Genomic DNA, 24,210 nt, shown 5'->3' on the forward strand with positions numbered 1-24,210 from the left:
GAGAGACTGTTTGTTATGATTTCAGTTGTTTTGCATTTGCTGAGGAGTGATTTACTTCCAATTATGTGGTCAATTTTAGAGTAGGTGTGATGTGGTGCTGAGAAGAATGTATATTCTGTGGATTTGGGGTGGAGAGTTCTGTAAATGTCTATCAGATTTGCTTGCTCCAGGTCTGAGTTCAAGCTCTGGATATCCTTGTTGATTTTCTGTCTGGTTGATCTGTCTAATATTGACAGTGGAGTGTTAAAGTCTCCCACTATTATTGTGTGGGAGTCTAAGTCTCTTTGTAAGTCATTAAGAACTTGCCTTATGTATCTGGGTGCTTCTGTATTGGGTCCATATATGTTTAGGATTGTTAGCTCTTCTTGTTGTATTGATCCTTTTACCATTATGTAATGTCCTTCTTTGTCTCTTTTGATCTTTGTTGCTTTAAAGTCTATTTTATCAGACACGAGAATTGCAACTCCTGCTTTTTTTTGCTCTCCATTTTCTTGGTAAATCTTCCTCCATCCCTTTATTTTGAGCCTTTGTGTATCCTTGCATGTGAGATGGGTTTCCTGGATACAGCAAACTGATGGGTTTTGGATTTTTATCTAATTTGCCAGTCTGTGTCTTTTGATTCGTTCATTTAGCCCATTTATATTTAGGGTTAATATTGGTATGTGTGAATTTGATACTGCCATTTTGATGCTAGCTGGCTGTTTTGCCCATTAGTTGTTGTAGATTCTTCATTATGTTGATGCTCTTTAGCATTTAGTGTGATTTTGGAATGTCTGGTACTGGTTGTTCCTTTCTATGTGTAATGCCTCTTTCAGGAGCTCTTGTAAAGCAGGCCTGGTGGTGACAAACTCTCTGAGTACTTGCTTGTTTGCAACGGATTTTATTTTTCCTTCACTTATGAAGCTCAGTTTGGCTGGATATGAAATTCTGGGTTGAAAGTTCTTTTCTTTAAGGATGTCGAATATTGGCCTCCACTCTCTTCTGGCTTGTAGTGTTTCTCCCGAGAGATCTGCTGTGAGTCACTATTATAATACAGTTCAAATAATTTTTAAATTTTATTTTGATTTCATTATGAATCCAAAGATCATTCGAAAGTAGGTTAATTTCCATGTAATTGTATAGTTTTCAGGTTTCCTTTTGGAGTTAATTTCCAGTTTTATTTTGATGTGGTCTGAGATGATACTTGATATGATTTTGATTTTCTTAAATTTACTGAGCCTTGTTTTGTGGCCTATTGTATAGTCTATCTTGGAGAATGCACCATGTGCTGATGAAAGAATGTATATTCTGTATTGTTGGGTACAATGTTCTATAAATATCTGTTAAGTCCATTTGTTCTAGGGTATAGCTTAAGTCCATCACTTCTTTGTCGAGTTTCTGTCTTGATGACTTGCCTAGTGCTGTGAGTGGCATTTTGAAGTCTCTCAATACTGTAGTGTTTTACTGGGGACTTTATTTCCCATCACACCTATCATCACCTTTATTTTAGATTGAATTTTTTTAAATTATAGAAAATATAAAAATGTAATAAATGGAATAAAATGGCATAATAAATCCCCTGTGTTCCTCACATAGCTTTAACAATTGTCAACTCATGACCAATCTTTATTACCATATGCCATCCACCCCTGATTATCACATCATCTGAAAATACAATCACAAAGCAATACAACCCATTTGTAAACCATGTTCAGGCTTTATACCTACTCTTTCCTCCTCCCACAAGGCCATCGGTGTGAGTTAAAGTGGGTGACAGGGGATTCTGGGATGCCTGATCATGTGCCGTTTACATGTTCGGGCTTCATCCTGGATGTATCCTTCCATCTTACAGCGTATGCTTGCTGGGTCTGCCTGACTTTATGACTTAGTGGACCCAACAGTACAGCCTATGATAGGGTTCTCGAATGGTTTTCTTCACAATTTTAGAAGCATTTTATATGTTTGTGATGTTAACTGTTTTCTGTGACGGAGATTTACTTTTCCTCCTTTCTCTTTTGATTTCCACTTTGTTCATGACTTATTTGGTCACAAATGTTTTATGTAATAAAGTGTATCCATATTTTTCTTGTACTTTTAGAATCTGAAATTTAGAAATACATACAATTTTGGTATAATGGTATTCCTTATACTAATGCCTTCATAAAATATTCTTATTCCTTACCTGCTGCTTTTTCCCCCACTATTGGCCACTGGTGTTCTTCTATTTTAATGAATTTAGTTATTGTATTTATTTCTTAGGGTTACCATAACAAATTACCACAAACCTGGTGGCTTAAAACAAAAGAAGTGTTATTCTTTCATGGTTCATTCAAGAGGCTAGAAGTACAAACCCCACATGTCAGGAGGGCCGTACTCCTTCCAGAGGGTCTAGGGAGATTCATTTCTTACCTCTTCTGGTTTCTGGAGGCATTTTTAAAGCATTCCTTTGTTGAATAAGCCCCGTCTTTTTTTTCAAGATTACATTGCCTTCTACTCTTCTCTATACCCCATATGCTTATTTTAAGATTCTTCTCATTGGATTTAGGGCACACTCATATAATCCAGGATGATCTCCTCCCAAATTCCTTAATTTAATTACAGCTGCAGACTCTTTTTTTTTTCAAATTAATATTTGCAGGTCCTGAAATGTGACATGGGTATCTTTTGGGTGCCAGTTTCTGACTTATCACAGTTAGTATCTGTTCTACTTCCTTCCCATACCCAATATAAAATAATTACAGTGTATGTATGCCTCCACAGAAATAGAGCCATTGTGTCTGTACCATTTTCTTTATAACTATCATTTAGTTTTAGGTCTATAGGTAAATATATACTTAATGCTCATTCCAGAGCTCATGCTGATGGCTCCCAATTTATGTAGGTTGTTGAAACTTCCTCTCTAATGGATTTCTCCACAAGTGCTCATTGAAACAATATTCTCTATCCTCTTGATGTTCTTAAGAGTTGAATGCCTTTTATGCCTGTATATATAGTATGTTTATAGGCATGTATGACAGCCTGAACAGAAAATCACTGGTTAACATTTTCTTGCATCGTGTTTTCAAATGTTTCTTCTTTGTCTTCTGACACAAAGTGCTACTGTTAGTCTATAAACAATGCAATTTCCTTTCTCTTTTAAGTATCTCGGTATTTTGCCTAGATGCTACTCCCCTAACTGCTTGTTTCCTTTTTCCCCAAATATAATAGTTTTCCTAAAATGTGTCTGGATCTTTCCTGTGCTGGATCATTTGTCCATGTATACAGTGTGCCTTACAATATGTGCTTTCAAGCTCTCCTTTTTTCAGGGAATTTTTTTGAACTGTGTTATTACTATTTCTTGTTTCATGATCTTGGTTTTTACATGTTGGATCTTGCTTGTCTTCCAGTTATGTCTTTCATTTTCTTTTGAATCCTGCTTTGTCTCTTCCTTCATTTTATGTTGATTTTTAAGCATTAGCTGTTTTTTATCTTCTCTTTGTCTGAGTCATTATTTGTATGTGTGTGTGTTGTTTCTAGTTTAGTCTTTATTTCCGAAATAATTTTCTCTTATTTATAGTTATTTCTAAGTTTTTTCAGCTTTCTCTAGTAGTCTCAATTATAGATATGTATAATTCTATTTAAGCTGTTCATTCATGGCTACTAACATTTTCTTAATTTCTTTGGATTCATTTTTAATTATTAGGTAACTAGTTCATGGAAATGTTTTTCTAGTGGGAGACTTCATTGTCTGTGGAGACATAACCTTCTTCTTAATCTCCATTTTATTACAATAATTAACATGTGATTTGACTGTAATTATTTTTATCACTTATGCTTGAGATTAATTTTCTTGTATTCTTAGGAGCGAGGCATGGGTAACATATATTTCCAAGGTTTGTAATTCTAGATGTCCTTCTGCTAGCTAAGTGAAGTTTGAAAATAAATACATCCTCATACTCCCTGAGACATTGTGACTTCGTCCTACCACTACATTAAGTGATGTTTCTCTTTCTTTGACTTATTGCTCATCTCGTACTCAGTTAGATTCTACTCCCCAGCAGGTGTTCGAGGGAATATTGCTTTAGTTTTGTTTTTTGTTTAATTTTAGTTTTGAATTTTTTTACTGAGTTCAAAGGGCTCTGACTACTCCACCACCATCTGTCCTTACCATGTTTTCTTAGATTGTACCTGCAAACTGAAGCCCCTTAAGTCCTTTTCCAAATCAGCTACTCTTCCAACATTTGCTTTTCATGCTTTCCAAAGCTTGGTGACTTGGGTGTTCTCTAGATCTCGTGGCTTTCAAAAGTCATTGTGCCTTCCCTCTGCTTCCTCCTGCACAGTCAGCCAGGCCATTTTAGTCTTGTTCTTACAGTTTATATACTTACCTATTAGTATTTCAAGGTTTGTGAGGATAACTTACCACCTCGTGTTGATGTAGAAGTTGTCTGTGGTTTTGGATGTTCCTACTCCAAGTGCTGTATCTGCTTTTATGGAAATATTAGGGAAGACAAAAAGCTAGCAATTAGTTTGCCAGGCTGCAATAACAAAGTGCCAGAGACTGGGTGGCTTAAACTCCCTGTCCTGGAGGCTGGAAGTCCAAAATCAAGGTGTCAGCAGGTTAGTTCCTTCTGAGGGCTGTGATAAAAGAACCTGTTCTAGTCCTCTCTCCTTGGCTTGTGAAGAGTCAGCTTCTATCTTGGGGAGGACATAATTCAAACCACAACACTATGTAACAACTGCTGACTTTCAGTCCTTATTTTCTTATTTAATTTTTTAAATTTACAAATAAAAAATTAAAGCACTTTACTTAGTCCAGCATATGTATTTATAATGTCTATAAAAGAACATTATAATTTTTAAGGAGTTTGTAAGCAAATGGAGGGACAGTTGTAATACTGAAACACATGAAAAATTGAGTGTTGCATAGATGCTTAGGAGTTGAAATGAGAGCTCAATAAAGGTTTTTATAATCAGGAAAGGTTTTCTTTGAACTGAGTTTTGATCCAAGTGTTAAAGAATAATGGAAAGGATCTGCATAAATTGAAATGAGCATGTTTTCAATGTGATCAAGGTGTAGAAGTGAGAGAATGTGCATGCCTGTACAAACTATCCAGAGAAGACTTACAAGATTACAGTGGACCTTGGAAAGCAATGGGAAATGGTTCGATAGGCATGATGTAAGCAGCTTTTGGTGACCTTGCAGGTTAGCAGAGTAGCTAGATTATCCGAGAAAAGAAACTAAATGCTGATCAGTTTTGAATTTAGTAATCAGTAATCAAATTTAAAGAGATTGTCAGCAATATGCTTGATGGAGTCAAATTAAAATTACTATTTTAATTTATAATCTATTATAAAAAATATGTTGGCATCTTTTTTTTTTTTTTAGTGCTGGTAGAAGTTAGGAAATAAAGACTTAACCAGCCTTGATAATATCCCAGAAAATTTGCCCAATTGTTATCTCACCTACTCTTTGCAAAAACACTTTGATGTATATGTTAGTGCTCATATATTACAAATAACAAAATTAAACCCAGAGAGTTGAAGCAACTTCCTCAAACACATATATTCCATACATGGTTTAAAATTTGAATCCAGGTCCTTCTGGCTTGAAAGTCCGTTCTCTTTTTACTATCCTACACTGCCATATAAAAGGTTACTATGTTTTAGAGGTGTTATAAAATATATATTAGAGATCGGACAATAAAACCATAGAGGAAGAGACAAGCATTTTAGAGATCTGGCAATAAAACTGTACAGGAAGGGATAGGTGTGAGAAATTTGGGGGAAGGAAGATGAGTTAGAGAGTGATCATGTATATTTTGAGTTCATTTATGCATTTCATGAACGCAGCACATTGTGGCAACACATTAGTGTCTCTATAAACTTTTTTATGAGAATGCAGTGGTGAAACTTATTCTCAGTATTATGCAGGTCATAATAGCACCACACCAGAGTAAAAATAACATTCAGAAAATCAATAGTATCTAATAAATCATTCCTGGACATAATTTTCCTATATATTAAAAGGAAATATTTCATCATCATTTTTCTTAAGTTAGGTCAACTGTCTCCTACTTATTGTGGGTATAATGGTTAATTTTACTGTCACTTTGACTGGGTTAAAGGATATCCAGACAGCTGATAAAATACTATTTGGGAGTATGTCCTTTCTATTGCTGCTATTAAGGACTGCCAGAGACTGGGTATTTTATAAAGGAAAGAGGTTTAATTGACTCCCAGTTATGCATGACTGGGGAGGCCTCAGAAAACTTAGAGCCGTGGCTGAAGGAGAAGTAAACATCTTATTCATATGATGGCAAGAAGGAGAAAAATGAGTGCCCAAAGAAGGAGGAAGCCCTTTATAAAATCATCAGCCCTCGTGAGAACCAACTCACTATCACAGGAACAAGGTATAGGAAATGACTCCCATGAATCAGTTATCCCCATCTGGTCCCACCCATGACACATGGGGATTAAGGGAACTCAATTCAAGGTGAGATTTGAGTGGCCACACAGCCAAATCATATCAGTATGTCTATGAAATTTTTTCCGGAAGAAATAGGTATTTGAATCAGTGGACTGAGTTAGGAAGATTGCCCTCACCTAGTTTGGGCCAGCACTATCAAATTGGTTGATGGCCCAGATAAAACAAAAAGTCAGATGATAGGTAAATTATTTCTCTTTCTCCTGGAACTGAGACAGCTGCTTCTCTGCCCTTGGACATCACAACTTCAGTTTCTCTGACCTTTCAACTCTGGGATTTTACCAGTGACTTTCTAGTTCTTGGGCCTTTGGCTTCAGTCTGAGAGTTCTTATTTGGTTCTCCGGTCTTTGAATTTTGACCAAGCCAAACAGCTTCTCTGCTTTTCTAGTTCGTAGAGACTGTCTTGGAACTTTTCAGCCTCCATAATCACATTGGCCAATTCTGATATTAAATCCTCTCATATGTCTTTCTCTGTATCCTAAGGGTACTACTGTTTGTTGAGAGAAACCTTACTAATACGACGGGTCTGAAAGAAGTCTCTTTGATAGTTGAAAGCACATAAAGAAAATTGAGAGGAGGAAAAGAGGAGCAGGAATCACTAGTTAAGTCTTTCTTTTTGTGGGGAGAGCATTTAGCACAACAGCAATTCAGTCATGGCATTTTGCCTTCCTCTTCCCCTACATCTGGTTTCTGGTCTGTTTTATTTCCATGTTCAGAATAAATTTTGGACCTACCTTAATTATATCACATTCTAAATAATTTAAGGATGTTAATGTGTTGTCTGCACAAAACAGGGACATGATATAAGGGATACTAATTCCCATAAACATGGACAGAGTAAGAATTTTCTTGCATTTAGTATTTTAAATTATGTCTTATATAATGTTGGAGATGAAGGAAATATATTAATGCATTATGATAAAATTTATATGATGTTAAATTATTTTCTGTTAAAATTATGAAATTATGTTAAACATTAAGGTACATGTATTTGAGCTTCATTTTGGTAGTCATTGAATGTTATTTTTAAAAATACTTTGACATATATAGTAAAAACTTTATAAAATTAAACTCTAAAAATTAGGTGATAAAGTCAATGTATTGTTTATTTTTATTATAAAAATAAATTAATATATAGGAATCATGGAGATGTTGTCTTATGAAACTTTTTTTTTTTTCATTGACATGGAGTCTCAGTCACCCAGGTTGGAGTGCAGTGGTGTGATCTCGGCTCACTGCAACCTCTCTCTCCGAGGTTCAAGCGATTCTTGTACCTCAACCTTCTGAATAGTTGGGACTACAGGCATGTGTCACCATGCCAGGCTAATTTTTTGTATTTTTAGTAGAGATAGGGTTTTGCCATGTTAGCCAGACTGGTCTCGAACTCCTGACCTTGTGATCTGCCCACCTCGGCCTCCCATCATGCTGGGATTACAGGTAACAGCCACCACACTCGGCCTGAAACTTTTTTTTAACCAAAGAACATTGATTAGAGTTCTGATTCCAGTAATGGTGAGTAACTTTTATCAAACTGACCCTCCTATTGACAACTATTACACCTCTAGTTTTAAAAAACTGAATATATTAGAAAGCAATGAAAAGCGCCAGAAACTGCATGGGATTCAATCTTTTAAAGACAAGAAGAGAAGAAGGTAATACTTTTATTTAGTTGTTTTTTCCCCAAGGGTACTTCTCAATTTCCTGAGACATATAGAGAAATGGAGGTCAAATAAAAATTTTCATTCTTACTGAATTGAAAGGACAGAGGTTGGAAAAGACAAGAGAAGATAGAAATTGAGGGGAAAATCTTGGAAAGGGGAGAGCCACAAAGAAGGGATACCTGCTGCTAAATTGTGGATACCAATTCTGCTCACACTTCTATTAGGTCCTTTAATGATTTGTTAAATATGCACATGACCAGCAAGACTCCAAAGAACCCAGAGGAAAGAAGAGCTGGGAGGCCAAGAAAATGAGAAGAGACTTCAACATCTGCCCCTTGCTCAGGACAAAGAGTTTGCCATTTAAACGTTGTTAAGTCTCCCTTGTTGAAATCACCCAGTTTGTGTACTTTGTTACCGTAGACCTCACAAACCAATATAATGAGCAAATCACATGCAGAAATATGTAGCCAAGATAATAAAACATGACCAAGGGCAGTTTATTCCATAAATGCAACATTGATTTAATATTTGAAATCAATCAATGTAATTTCACCACATCAACAAAAAATGAAAGAAAAATATGATCAATAGATATACAAAAGTTATTTGATAAAATTCAACACAATTTATAAGTAAATTAAAAAAAAGATTCCAGCAACTAGGAGTTTACAGAAACATTCCTAACCTGATTGAGGACACCTATGAAAAACCTACAGTTAACATAATATAACTTTTAGTGATTCACTAATATATATATTATTCAAATGAAGAATAAGGCACTTACTGTTCTCAGCACTGCTAGTCAATGTTGAAAGTCCTAGCCAGAAAGTTAAACAAAAAGAAAAAAAAAGCAGACTATTTCAAGAGAATGAGAAGACAAGGCTCAGGCTGGGAGAAAAAAATTTCAAAAGATACATCTGATTAAAAACAACTGTTATCCAAACTATACAAAGAACTCTTAAAACTTAAGAAGAAAGTAAGTAATTAGGTTACAAAATAGGCAATAGACTTTAACAGAAACCTCACCAAAGAAGATATACAAATGGCAAAGAAGCATATGAAAAGATGCTTCACATTACATGTCATCAGGAAAAAGCAAATTGAAATAACAATGACATATAACTAGACACCTATTAGAAAGGCCAAAATCCAGAAGCTTGACAACGTCAAATACTGTCAAGGACATGAGGCAACGAAAACTCTTATTCATTGTTGGTGGAAATCCCAAATGGCATGACCATTATGGAAGACAATCTGGCAAGTTTCTTACAATTAAACACACTCATGATTTGATCCAGCAATTGTGATCCTTGCTGTCTACCCAAAAGAGTTGGAAACTATGTTCACATAAAAATTTGCACTCAGATGTTTATAGCACCTCTATTCATAATTGCCAAACTTGGAAAAAACCAAAATGTCCTTCAGTAGGTAAATAAATAAACTGTGGTACATCTAGATATTATTAATGGGTACAAAGAAGTGAGATATCACAACATGAAAAGACATGGAGCAAACTTATATGCATATTATCAAGTGAAATAAGCCAATCTGAAAAATTTACATACTGTATAAGTCCAACTATAGGACATTATGAAAAAGGCAAAACTAAGGGGACAGTTAAAAAAAACAAAAACAAAACAGGGACGGGGTTGGTGGTGAGAGAAAGGATGAAGAGGCAGAGCACAGAGAATTGGAGGGCAGTGGAAATATTCTATGGAATACCATAATTGTAGACACATGTACAACCCTTGTGTAAGCTACAAACTTCACGTGATAATGATGAGTCAATGTAGGTTCATCAACTGTTAACAAATGTACCATTCTAGTGAAGGATGTTGATAATGTTGAAATCTCCGTAGCTTACTCTCAGTTTTGCTGTGTACATGAAACTGCTCTAAAAAAAATAAAGTTTTTAAAAAGGTTAATTTTTTTTACAGTAGGCAGATTAGAAAGGAAGAAGTAAAACTTTCTTTGTTGAGGATAACATGACATATTGTATACATAAAACAATTCTGCACATTTAGAAAATAAAGCAAAAACTAAAGCAAAGCCTGCAAGAACTAATGAATAAATTTAGTAGGGTGACACAAACACTTCCAGAAAACTCAAGAGGAAGGAATACTTTCTGAACTATTATTTTGACACCAGCATTACTCTGATAAATATACTACTCTGACAAACCAGATAAATGCATTACAGGTAAAAAAATTATAGAACAGTATCCCTTGTTAAGTGATTTTAAAATTATGAACAGAATTTTAGCTAATCAAATATAATATATACAATTAATAAAGTGTTAGAAAAAGTGGTGCTTATACCAGTAATGCAAGTTTAGTTAAACATTTGAAAGTAAGAGGGTATGACTCATTATATGAACAAACTAAAAAAGAAAAACCACATACTTATCTCAATACATGCAGAAAAAAAAATTTATGAGAATCCAGCTTCTAGTACTCTTAGAAACACTCAGCAGCCTGGGTGCCATGGCTCCAGATGCTTTGGGAGGTTGAGGTGGGCAGATCGCTTGAACCCAGGAGTTCGAGATCAGCCTGGCCCACATGGCAAATCTCTGTCTCTACGAAAAATACAAAAATTACCTTGGTGTGGTGCTGTGCTCCTGTAGTGCCAGCTACTTGGGAAGCTGATGTGGGAAGATTGCTTGAGTCCAGAAAGTCAAGGCTGCAGTGAGCCGAGATCACACCACTGCACTCCATGGGTGACAGAGTGAGACCCTGTCTCAAGAAACAAACAAAACCATTCAGCAAACTGGCATGGAAGGTGTATTAGTTAATACTCCCCAGAGAAACACAACTGATGCAGTTGGATAGATGGATGATGAATAAGTGGATGGAAGCAGAAAGGCAGAGATTGAGAGAGACATTCATTTCAAGGAATTAGTTCATGTGATTGTGGTAGTTGCTAAGTCTGAAATTTGGCAGGCCGATAGGCTGGAATTTCTGGCAAGATGTTGTGGTCTTGAATTTGAAGGTAGTCTGGAGATAAACATTCTTATTTTGGAGACCTTAGTCTTTTAAGGCCTTCAACTGACTGGATAAGGCCCATTTACATAATGAATAGCAGCCTACTTTACTCAGAATCTACTGATTTACATGTTAGTCACATCTAAACAATATCTTTACAGCAATATCTAGACTTGTGTTTGACAAAACAAATGGGCAGCATAGCCTATACAAGTTGACACATAAAATTAACCATTACAGGAAGGAATGTCTTCAACTTCATAAAAACCATCTATGACAAATCTACAGTTAACCCCATGTTTAATGGTGAAAGATTAAACACTATCCCTCAAAGATGAGGAAGAAAGCAATGATACCCTGTCTCATCATTGCTATTCAATATTGTATTGCAGATTTTAGTCAATATGATGTAGCAAGCAAAAGAAATAAAAGGAATTCAGATTGGAAAATAAGTTGTATTACTTGTAGATGACATGATGGTAGACTATCCCATGGAAACTACAATAAAGCCACTCTAACAAAGGAGTCTAGAAATGTGCTGGATATAGGATTAATATATAACGTTAATTATGTTTTTACATAGTAGTAATAAATAGGGAAATGGCATTAAATAATACTACTTTAAAATATTACATTGAAAATATAAATTAGGGAGGAATCTGATAAAAGGACAAGACATAATACTGAAAATTATAAAACATTGCTGAAGAAAATTAAGGAAAAGCTAAATAAATGCAGAGATATACTGTGTTCATGAGTCAGAAGACTAAATATTGTTAAGATGTCAGTTCTCTAAGAATTGATTTATACATTCAATGAATTACATTGATTTACATGTTGCCTAAAGCTGCTTTTGCACTACAGTAGTCAATTTGAGGAGAAGTTGCCACAAAGGATTGTGTGGTCCATAAAGCCCAAACTATTTACCACCTAGCCTTTTACAGTAAAGGTTTGCTCTATTTCATTTTCCACACTGGCCCTAGTTATTTTTCTGGCTCCTTCCTGTGTCACCTCTGACTGTAAACTTCTAATGCGTTTTTTAATGTACTATGCTGTCTCTCATCCGTGGCTTTGCACATGTTATTTTCTTTGTCTGAAATGTTCTTTAATCACTCTACTTCCCATCTCAATTGGTTATATCTTTTTTTTACCCTTCCAGACCAAGTTTAAGATACTGCTTCCTTTAGAGAGCCTGGTGGAGCCCTGAAATCTCAGGAAATTACCTAGACTGTGTGTTCCTACCAAGCAGTGTACATTGTCAAACATAAGAGTTAACACACTGCAAACAATTGCTTCTGTTTTCTCTGAAAGATTGTAAGCTTTCTCTGAAGCTTCATGAGGAAGGGACTGTGTCTAATTTGTTTTTTGGGGTCTGGCATATAATATCTTCTAGGTAAATAACTATTGAATGAATTAATATATAAATGACAGCTTTGGACAAGATAGCTTCGGACCTAGCAGCATGTTCAAAAAAAGCTTGTGTGGATATTATAAAGGCACTTACCATTCTTCTCTTCCAAAAGAACACTATGTCATTTCTCCTGTCTAGACTAGATTCTAATTTGAGACACAGAGTTACAGTTCTTAAAGTCTAACTTTAAAAAAAAATAAATTGTGGACTCATATCACAAAGAATTCTTGTACAAACATTTGTAAAATTAAGCATCCCTCTGGTATAGACTTGATAGATTTCTGAATTTTATCTTTCAGAATTGCTTTCTGAATTGTTTTTTTAAATGAAAATTAAAAATTTGTTTATTGACTGATAGGCTAACACAGGAGGTGAATTCCCTGGGCTCCTTTTTCAGACCAACCACTGACTTATTTTGTATAAAAAGTACACATTTTTATTTGCAGCCCAGCTTCTTCCTATTTAAGGTGGTGAGAGAATTAGTTTCTACATAATTCCTTAATATGTTTGTCTAATCAGCATCCCTCTAATATTTTAGAGTATGAAATTTGTAAAATCTCTGAGTGCAACTTTAGGGTGTATGGAGGAAGAACAGGTCAGCATCAGTGGCTGGGTAGAGAAGACAACGAAATGTTACACTTTTGTTATGTAAATAAGCATTATCTTGATATTCAAAGTAAATAAATGAAGTGCTTTAAAGTACAAATGAAACTTCAAACTAATGTGTGATGGGAACAACCATCTGATATTGACAAGTGAGGTAAATATGCCGAAGTTTTACCAGTGAAAGTTACAAATGGAATCTTGAATGAAAATTATTGATTCAAATCAGTAGTTACCTAGTTTAACAATCGAAGCGTCTTACCTGGGGCAGCTGCATTTTGACTGAATGAGAAGGGTCGATACAGCTCTGATACTATGTGTTTGGTAGTTTAGATTAAATGCAGTAGGAACAATCTTGGGAATCTAGAAGGCACAGTGAGACGTCTAAACAAATGAAGGGATGATATTTGGGAAGGAGATGCAGGTTCATTATTTAGACATTAAAAAATTAAAAGGATATTAGACATAGTGCTTTTGTAAGATAAGGATTTATGTCATAACCATATATTGGATTATAAGGAAATTGGAAAAATATATAGCAAAATATAGATTTTAAGTTGGCTAGAAAGAATACAAAGTGACATCAGTCATGTTGCCCCAGAAAAATAATGTCCTAAAATCTCTCTTTATATTTTTTTGGTGCAGTGCATTTGGCTTCCACCTGTGCAGGAAAAACGGTGATGAGCAGAAGCTGCTATCATCCCTGCAGAACATTTTTGACTCAGCAACTGAAAGTGACAGCTTAAGTTATAGAAAATTGGTAGAGATACAATTGGACAAATAAAAGTCATTTTTTTTCTTTCAGAAGTTAGAGTGTATAAACTAAGAAACAGAAGTTTGCAAAGCCAAAAAATCCAAACCTTAGAAATAAAGTAAGCAGAAACTGTTGACTTAGAGTGAAAAATTTAAAAGATAGACAATGAACATATAATAGGACTACTGATGCATTATGTTCTTTTGGGGTCATCTCCTTGTTTCCAGAGATGAAGGAAAGATGTGTGAGAAAATAAGCAAAACAACAGCAATAAAAAGAGTTCCCCAACAACACTATCAAAAGAGACACAAAACCCCAAATTTGAATAGTTATGAAGAAAAATACTCGAGAGGAAGACAGACTTGAAATCAATCAATAAATCTGAATTAAGTAATAATTTATTGAGTGGTATATGATGTTTCCTGAATTCCTACAGAGGCTTCAGAGGGAATGTGTTCTTAGAAGGAAAGCAATAAAGTCTTTAGAATTGGGTTTAGGGAATGGCACTTTGTTTTAATTTGGAATACAGAAACAGCTGTTTATGAAGGGGTGTTATTATTAAGATAACAAAAAATCTTAAAAAGCCTTTAGATATAGGAAAAAGTCAATTTATTCAACATGATTCCTTCAACATTGACAGATGACAGCACTGCCCATGGATATTGAATAGGAAAGTATGGTCCAGGTACTTTTCCGGACACTGGAGATTCTCAGGGCAGTCACAGTGTCAGTTATGCAGTTGCTTACAGTATATTGAGAAGGAGATTTAGAAGTAAAAAATATACTACCATATATTATTGGAGAGGTATGCATAGAATACACATAACATATTGATGAAAGCGCTCTTATGTCTCAAAATTTCAGAATGAATGATCAGTTTGCAGACCAGAAAGAGACCTTCCCTGCTTTATTCAGCACTGTATTTCCAGTTCCTAGCATACTGACTGACACAGAAGAGTACTCAGCATTTTTTAAAAGAATGAAAAAAAAGGAAATCTGCCTTGGAATGTTAGGCTAAATTTTACTGTGGAGATGATGTGTAAACTGATTCTTTGGGAAAGAAAGGAAAAGAATACATCAAGTTACTTAATGGCACAGAAGGACAAAACGACTTGACAGTCTGGTCAACAGCCAATAGGTCTGAGTGGCTGCCAGCGTTGTGTGGGAGATAAAGTATCTAAAGGCTGAACAGCCGGGAGAGGGAAGCAGGGGTTATCATTTTAAATAAATTAGAAATGTGGAGGATACTGAAGATTTGGTATGGAAGTTCACTAAGATGATGGAAGAAAAGCACTTGCTTGAAATTTCTTCCTGAAGGAAATGAATTTCAATACCTTGTTAAATCTGACTGTGGCAAGGTTGGAATGGGCATCTCAATCAGGGAAGAGGAAGTTCTGAGACTTGGAAATATCAGAAGCATTTTTGGAGGGTGGATTTTTTGTCTGCATGGATTGCCTCTGGCCATGGAAGGGCAGGCCAGGAGAAATAGTTCCCAGGGATGGACTAGAGTCACTCCATGTTGTACTATAAGTCATTTACTGTTGAAGAATTATCTTCCATTATCTCACAGTGGTGATATCCTAGTGGAGTTCATGTCCAAAGTTGTAGCCTGGTCTCAACCGATGGTAGGATATTAAGATAAAACCTTGGGATACTCTCTGGGAAATCTGCAATGAAGCCATTGATGTCTCACACAGGTGCAGCTTGAATAAGACACTTTAGCGCATTGTTTAGGCATAGGAAGCCCACATAAATGTTAGTTGCTTTTATCTTTTTTGCCGTATATACTAAAAGGCAAATGCTTGTGATCATGAAAATCACAAGCATTTCCCTTTTATTGGTCTTTATCAGTATCTGAATTTAGTGTCTGATCTTTTTTTCTGTGTAGACAATTTTTATTCCTCCCCTTCCTTTTCTTAAAATGCTTACCTACTTTCTCTGCAATAAGTCATGTTAATCAATTCAATTAAAATCTGAATATTATCTCTATAAGGATACCTAATATCAACCTAATTTTTTGTATTTGTTTCCTATGCTTGAAATTGGTTTTTCTTTATTCTTACCAAATCTTAACCAACACTTAAGGCCTCTAAGTTCCCATCTAGTGCAAGAAGATACCTTCAGCCCTACTGTATTTGTTTGAATTCAAACTACTATTACTTTTAGATTAGTACCACTCATTAGGTTTTAATGATTTTATGTGTTAGTGATGATGTCACCAATAGGTTGTAAATCTTGGCCATCAGGCCTTTTGTGTATTTGTATTCCTCACAATCCTAAATACAAAGCTCAGAGTATACTCATTAAGTGGATGATACTTAAAGAGTCCACGTGTGGGTGAAAAGATGATTTTTAAGACTCTCCACAGCACTAACTCATGAACCTTTTTGATTAATCAGAGTTGGGAGGTGCCTCTCTCACCACCCTTCCCTTCCAGACATCTTCATGACTTTTCTTTTGACGTTGCACTATTTTCCTTCTGCAGTCAATGATTTGCTCAGCTCTGCATCAATGAGATCCTTATGATTATAAAATAACATGAGGTATACATGGAAAGAATTTGTTGCATATCACTATAAAAGAGATGTTGCTCATATGAGGTAATGTGATAGAGCAAGTCCCAACCACTGGAATGTTCTTGGTGTATTACTGAACACAGCCAAAGTGGAGCAGTTACACCATGCACATATGACTTTGCAAATTTATTCTCAGAAATGGTGAAGTAGTAACCCTAAATAGCTGCTTATATTTTGCTGTGTTATATATAAATACAACTAAGTATAGACTTATCTCCAGCATTTGGTTTAGTGAACTGGTCATCAGCTATCTAAGGATCTTTGCTATTATGTAAATACAAAATTAAAAAATACTTGGTTGAATTTCTTTTTGTGCTCCTTAAAGTTAGAAATAGTGAGCAAGAATATTGGAACATTTATGAGGAAAATAAATGTTGCACCAAAAAATCCGTATAGAAAATTGGACTGTTGATATACATTGTTATCACTCTGAATATTTTCATATCCTTATCTCAGAGCTATTTGAATATATCATTTTCTAAGTTATTCTAAATAGCAAATGGGAATCATGTACCCAGTTAATTGACAATTTAATTAACTGAACTATGATAGTATTTTTCTGATGAGTAACTTGGAATATTAGTTAAGGGAAGCTGATATATTTTGCATTTGTCTGCAGGTAGAGCAGTGTTTTTATCTCTACTGATGATAACAATTTTTTTAACCCTTGATTTGTGACACAGAAGGTAAGACATTCATTTTTCTCTAACAATATCTGTGGTGGTTATTCCCAAAAGAAATTGCCTGAAGGCCCTCTTCTCTAGTTATAAGCCTTCTCAAAGACAAAAAAAAAAAAAAAATCAGTCTCTCAAAAGCCATGAAGAGCTGTGAGCAAACTACACTTTTCCCATGGCATTCCAGCACTTCTGCTTCAGCTGTGCTCCTCACTGCCATTCAACTGGCTCTTATTTAGAAACTGAATAGGGTTATAAATTGTTAGGACTAGAGAGACTATTGGAAATATTGGTGAGATCAATTTAACAGTGACCAGTATGCAGTCTATGCTCTCTCAATGCTATTTAAAATTAATTAAATATGATGGGAGGCAGAACCCTAGAAGAAAAGAAAATCAATACAACTAGACATCTTCACTACTGTTTTTGATTGTTTGTTGGTTTTTTTATAATGGAAAATGTAATGAAGTGAGGCTTATATGCAGAACTTTTGTGTGTGTACTTACATACACTTTGTTATGTTAAGGGAACAGTTAGATTCTATTAAATATAGACTTATCCTTTCTGAAAGAACTACAGTCACATCACCTTGCTTGTCTGTTGATTTATTTGATGAAGCTTAAAAAGTGCCTTACTAAAATGGGAGCCACCGTCTGAGTGAAACATGCTGCTGTTGATCATTTATTTCTACTTCCTTTGCCTTTCTTAGCCTGTTCTCAAGATTTGGACCACATCAGCCTTGAACACAAGTTTGGAGTAAGAGCTACAGAGACATCAATCCCTCAGCCCCCATCTGGTGCTGTCACAGGTGCTCCACATCACTCAGCTTGCTGAAATACTTAAGTTTTCATTGACTTATTCTCTGAAAATCTTCTGGGTAATCTTTTTTTATTTTTATTTTTTGATATGGAGTTTGGCTGTTGTCACCCAGGCTGGATTGCAATGGCATGATCTCAGCTCACTGCAACCTCCGCCTCCTGGGTTCAAGCAATTCTCCTGCCTCAGCCTCCAAGTGCCTGGGATTACAGGCACCTGCCATCACACCTGGATAATTTTTTGTATTTTTAGTAGAGATGAGGTTTCACCACATTGGCCAGGCTAGTCTTGAACTTCTGACCTCAGATGATCCACCTGCCTTGGCCTCCCAGGTTGCTGGGATTACAGGCATGAGCCACTACACCCAGCCTCTCCTAGTACTCTTTGGCTTGGCAGCTGCTTCCACTGTCATCGACAAGCCCCTAGAGGACTGTAAGGGCCAATATACCATGTCTATCATTAGAATATTAATGCAAACTTATTTTTCCCACCAGTGCTCACATTTTTTTTCACCTCCTATTGTAAAGTTCACAGAATTGACAGAGATTTTTCTGATTGATTTCAGCATTACTGACCAACACTGTGTCATTGTATTTCTCAATGATTACTGCACATTATCTTCAACTTTATAGTCCTTTTCACTGAGGTTAAAAAGAAGAAGGATAACAAAATATAAGAATTCTCTAAAAAATATTTTCCAAAATGTTCCTTTGGCAACTACCAATGTGGGCCTTTTGGATCTCTCTTCAAAAAGGAGCTTGTTGTTTAACTCTAAGTAGTGCAGTGAGCTGAGAACTACAGCTGTGAGCACATTCAGTATCTTTTGATACAAGTCCATACTATTCCCAAACAGCCCTGGTCAGTGGCTGAGCATGGTCTTGGCAGTGGTCCTGGTGCATCTGCCCAGGACAGAACTCCACTAAGGGACAATCTTTGCTCTAGAGTTCCCTGTTGGTTGGTTGAGATTTCATCAGATCTGTATCACTGTTGAGACATCTCCTGCCCAATCCTTCTTATAGCTCATTTAGCCTTTTGCAAGTATTAGATTTTCATTGTGATCTCAAGCCTCACTTTGCCAGATCCTGCTTCTTTCAACTCTTATCTTTTGTATGTATTGCCTTTCAATCTTGGCTATATTTATCTCAGAGTCTGCTTCCAAAGGAACATAGTATTTTACCTGAAAAAAGTTTGCTGTGGTTTATACTCTAATTCCCCTTTTACTCTCTTAAGTTCTTCAAGAAGAAGAGTTTGAGACTGAGGCTTACATCCAGGCAGCTTATTTTGCTAAGTTATTTTAAAGAACAGGAGTGGACGCCTGGAGAGAATCAAACAGGTAATTCACATGTAGTTACTCTGATGGTCATTGTGAGCAAAGTACTACTAAATACCTGTTGAGGAGGTTGGTCAAACCCTTTCAGAACCGTCTGCTCGAAGAATGGGAAAAGGGAGTTGATATGATTTGGATTTCTCTCCTCACCCAAATCTCATGTTGAATTGTAATCCCCCGTGTTGGAGGATGGACCTGGTGGAAGGTGATCGGACCAGGGAAGTGGATTTCTCCCTTGCCATTCCTGTGATAGCAAGGTTCTACCAGATCTGGTTGTTTAAAAGTCTGTAGCACCTCCCACTTCATTTTCTTCTCCTGCTCCTGCCACATAGGACGTGCCTGCTTCCCCTTCATCTTCTACCGTGATTGTAAGTTTCCTGAAGCCTCCAGCCATGCTTCCGTTACAGCCTGCATAACCATGAGTCAATCAAACCTCTTGTCTTTATAAATTACCAGTTTCAGCCATCTCTTTATAGTAGTACATGAACAGACTAATACAAGAGTGATTTCCATCACCCTCTGTCCCTCCTTGGTCAAAAGTTACCCTTAGAGTGTTAACTCACTTGCACTGCCTGGTTTACCTGTGTATCCTTGTATCCAAATGACTGAGTGGATTCCTGCTGGCAACCCAGGTGTGGGATAGCAGATAATCCTTTGCCAGGAAGTGAGAGAGAGGAGGAACACCTGAAGCAAGATGCTGTCATTTATAACTTCGTACAGCTGTTTGCTGCATTAACGGCTAAAATGAAATGGCAGTTCAAGACACTATGAGGTGTGCCCCAAGGGGTGCCTAATATACCTTCCTTGGAAGCTTCATTACCAGTTAAGGTAAGTTAAATTTCTCTTAATAACTTCTGGCAATTTTCCATCTTCAAGCCTCTTTTTCCTGCATTAAGAAAATTTTGAAATACGTAAAATTATAAAGAATGATGTAATAGAACCCTATGTACACAGCTTTAACAACTCTCAATATTCCACTGCTCTTATTTCATCAATTCCTCTCTTACCTTTTTTTTCTGGCATATTTTAAAGTAAATACAATGCAATATATTAATTTTTATCTATAAGAACTTTAATATATGTCTCTATTAGATAAGAACTTTTAAATCTAATCACAACATCATTATTACATTTGGCAAAATAAATGTAATCTAATGCCAACTTCATATTCATTTTTTTTCCTTTTTCCAAAATGCGTCTTATACAGTTGTTTATTTGAATTAGAATATTAACATTGCATTTGGTTTGGTTTTTTTAATTTACTCTGTAATGTTGTATGTTGGGGGTGTGTGTATACCCAACACCCTATTTATTTGTTGAAGCAACAGCAACTGGATCATGTGTCCTGTGGAATTTCCTACACTGTCTCACTGACTCTTAATGATTCCATGGTATTTGTATAAGATACTCCTCCACACCAGAGTTTTTAACCTGGGTATCCCAGACCTATAGAATGCAAATATTGTGTAACTATGGAGTGGATGAAAAGCATCTTTATGTTCCCCGACCACTAACAGAAATTTAGCATTTCCTTTATGTAGGCAACAAATCACCGAAGTATTAGCACTGCTGTGTATACTTCTATTTGTCATAAGTAAACAAGTAAACATTTCCATATAATATTACAGTTGTTGCAGATACCTTGAAATGCTATTTTCCTTTATCATTATTTTGCGAATTTTTTTACATAAACTTTTTATGTTTATATATCTTATACAAATACCATGGAATCATTTAACTGTGTATATTAATATGCCACTAGTATCTAAGTAATCAGTCTTCTTGTCCACAATCCTGGTTAGCCAACTAGGAACCAAACCTGAGCCTAATAATTATTTATTGACAACACTGTGTCTTGGTTTGGAGAGACCACATGAGAGTTCTCAACTTTGTTATTAAAAGGCAGTCTTTTGTAACACAAATAGTTACACAAGCTATGAATGTAGACCAAGCAAGTTCAAATGTATCTTACAGATGAGGTAAATACCATGTTTGCTATTTAATATAACTGCTTATTACTACAAGTAGATTGTGTACTTCCAGATCTAAGCTCTGTGGGTAGCAGAAACTTTCTTATTTTTTTTTTTGGTACCCTCTGAAAACTATCTCTGTTATGAAACAAAAACTTTCACATACTAAGATATTAGCAGTGAAATTCGATTTTAGGGAGACACTATATGTGAGAAAAATCTTGGAAATTTATGTGTTGAAATGAATTCTAATGTATTTCTTTTGACAAGTCTAAATCGGCTAAAAATTATTGCACCCAATCTGTGTCACTTGGAGATGAAGAAAATAAAAAGTAATGAAAAAATATTCTTTGTTAGAGAGAATTCCATTTTATTGTTTTATTTAAAAATTTATAGAAATTCTTAAGCTGTTGAAAATCACTTATCAAGGTATAGGTAACAAGAAGACATTGGGGATTTTCATTGAACTTGTCTTTCCTTACATATAGTTCCTAGGTAAGTAATTTTATTTCTTTAGTAAGGAAAAGAAAACATGATAAAATGTTAGATTATTTCTACACAATAGTAATTTGAGTGTATATTTTATTATTTTTCCCTGTATTTTTAAATTTTCTCAGTATTAAAAAATAAAAATCAATGAAACTGTTGCTGCCTTAAAAGTGCATTACAATAAAGAAGACAAGCAAGTAAAACACCAATTTGGAAAGTGAGTGACTCATGCTATGTTAGAGGGATAGACTATGTGCTATGAGAGCAGAGAGGTTGGTGCCTAACTAATAGAAACTAGGGAACAGCTTCCCAAAGGCATGGCTAGCAATTAAGAGAAGAGAAGGAGTTGATGAACTGAGAACCATAGGGTTGAGTTTCTGCCGTAGGCAGTAAGAAGAGTATTTACAAAGGAAAGACAGCCAGAGAGAACATGATATTTTGGAGAAACTGGAAAGAATTTTTAATGTCTCAGGCTCAAAGGGTGTGTGAAGGAGTTGTGAGAGTGAGGCTCGAAAGGCAGGCAAGGGTGAGATGCTGACAGGAAGTAGATTCAACTCTCAGGAGTTTCAAGTTTATCATAGGTGATATTGAATAAAAAAGCATCTTTATGTTCCCTGACCACTAACAAATTTAGCATTTCCTTTATGTAAGCAACAAATCACAGAAGCCTTAGCACTGCTATACTTCTGTTTGTCTTAAGTAAACAAGTAAACATTTCCATATAATATTAGGCATATTAAGTATTACCAGATGTAGATTATAGAGAGATCATTGTAGGGAGACCAAATAGCTTGATCTTATAATAGGCTAGTTGAAAAGTGATTATCTGAACTAAGAAGAGAAGGAAGAAGGGAATAGGGGAGGAAATCAGATGTAGGAACCAAAAGATCAGGACTAATTACATGTGACTGTGAGGAACAGAAAGAATAAGCAGATGACTAGGTGAGTAATTTTGAATGAACTAGGACTTCTACTATTGTTTGAAAATTTTACTGAAGGCAAACAGTATAAACGTGACCTATTACCCTGCATATTTTTTGAAAGATTACCTTAAATATTTCAAATATTTACCAAAACTAGATTTTTAAGAAGTTAAAATTTATTCATAATTATCAAGATTTAAGTACTATAATATTAATAAGTTGCTATTTGCTACACTGTAAAATGTAGAATCCAAATGATAATTAATGAGACACTTTCTATTTTGACATCAACTATTATTAAAATAATACCTGAAGGAAATAATTAAATGTATCTATGCGATAAAGAGCTCTTCCTCACCACATGCTTTTTCAGTCATTCATTTAATGCTGAAATGCTCAGATTTATGTTGACTCTAAATCAGGGGTTCTCAAAGTTTAGCTTGCATCAGGATCACTTGAAGGCTGTTGAAACTCAGATTGCTGACCCAGAATTCTTAATTCAATAAATTTGGAGTAGGATTCAGGAATGTGCCTTTCTCAGAAGTTCTTACATGATGTGGATGCTGATGGTCTAAGAATCACACTTTGAGAATCACTGTTGTAAAATATGTGAATTTGTTTAGTCATTAATTCAACCATTATATAAAATATAGAATAAGTACCTACTATGTATCAAAACCTGGAAATAAAAAAGTGAAGAAGCTACATTTTCTTTTTGAACTGGAGGTGATTATTCTGAGTGAGTGTGTAAGTTTAGTTTATATCACAAATTAATCCAGTGTTTAGCTACTACTTGCACTTTCATATTTCTACAGTATTTTTATGTCACTCAATTTTTTCCCATTTAGAATGAATCGGTATTTTATTTATCAAATCAAGACAATTATACTTAAAATGAAATGTAAAGCTATTTCACTAAATCTGAAAAGTGAGATAGATCTGAAGATCTTACATTTATAAATAGTGATTGAGATACTGTATTAGCTTGCTGAGACTTCCTTTACAAAATCCCACAAACTGAGTGGTTTAAATGACAGACTTAATTCTCAAGAGTTCTGGAGGTAGAAAGTCTGAGATCAAGGTGTTGGCAGGGCTTACCTTCTGGTAAGGCTTCTTTTGGCTTGCAGGTGGCTGTCTTCATGCTGTGTCCTCATATGGCTTTTTCTCTGTGCCTGTGCTCTCCTGGTGTCTCTTTCTGGTCTGATGAGGACATCAGTCATTTTGGATTAGGGCCCCAAGGGTGGGGGCCTCATTTTAAGTCTTTGAAGGCCCTATCTCAAGTACAGTCACATGGATGAAGTCCCACTCTTATGACTTCATTTCACTTTAATTAGCACTTCAAAGGCCCTATCTCTATACACACTTACATTCTGAGGTACTGTGGGTTGGGACTTCAACATACAAATTTTGGGTAAATGCAACTCATCCCATAACAGATATTCACAGTTGTTATGAGAAAGCATAACCTTGACATACAATTTTAAAATTGACCCCTTTGAATTTGTATCTAAAACATTCTCTTTTTTTCCCTATGATCAGTCCTTCTATAATCATGTACTAAGAGCTACTACATTTCCAGGACT

General features: G+C 35.5%; 2 long non-coding RNA genes across 2 annotated transcripts; one reads left to right on the top strand and one right to left on the bottom strand.

Moving 5' to 3' along the window:
* Positions 1-8,578: 8,578 nt before the first annotated feature.
* LOC128931819 (uncharacterized) lies at positions 8,579-23,855 on the bottom strand. The gene is made up of 3 exons (XR_008480822.2): positions 23,726-23,855; positions 10,701-10,835; positions 8,579-9,997 (listed from the first exon to the last, which is right to left on the bottom strand). It is a non-coding gene; the product is annotated as an uncharacterized LOC128931819 (long non-coding RNA).
* Positions 10,831-23,796, top strand: LOC144582205 (uncharacterized). Its single transcript, XR_013534539.1, has 2 exons — positions 10,831-17,114; positions 17,812-23,796. It is a non-coding gene; the product is annotated as an uncharacterized LOC144582205 (long non-coding RNA).
* Positions 23,856-24,210: the final 355 nt, after the last annotated feature.

Source organism: Callithrix jacchus, chromosome 4 (genome assembly GCF_049354715.1).
Source record: "Callithrix jacchus isolate 240 chromosome 4, calJac240_pri, whole genome shotgun sequence".
NCBI lineage: Eukaryota > Metazoa > Chordata > Mammalia > Primates > Cebidae > Callithrix > Callithrix jacchus.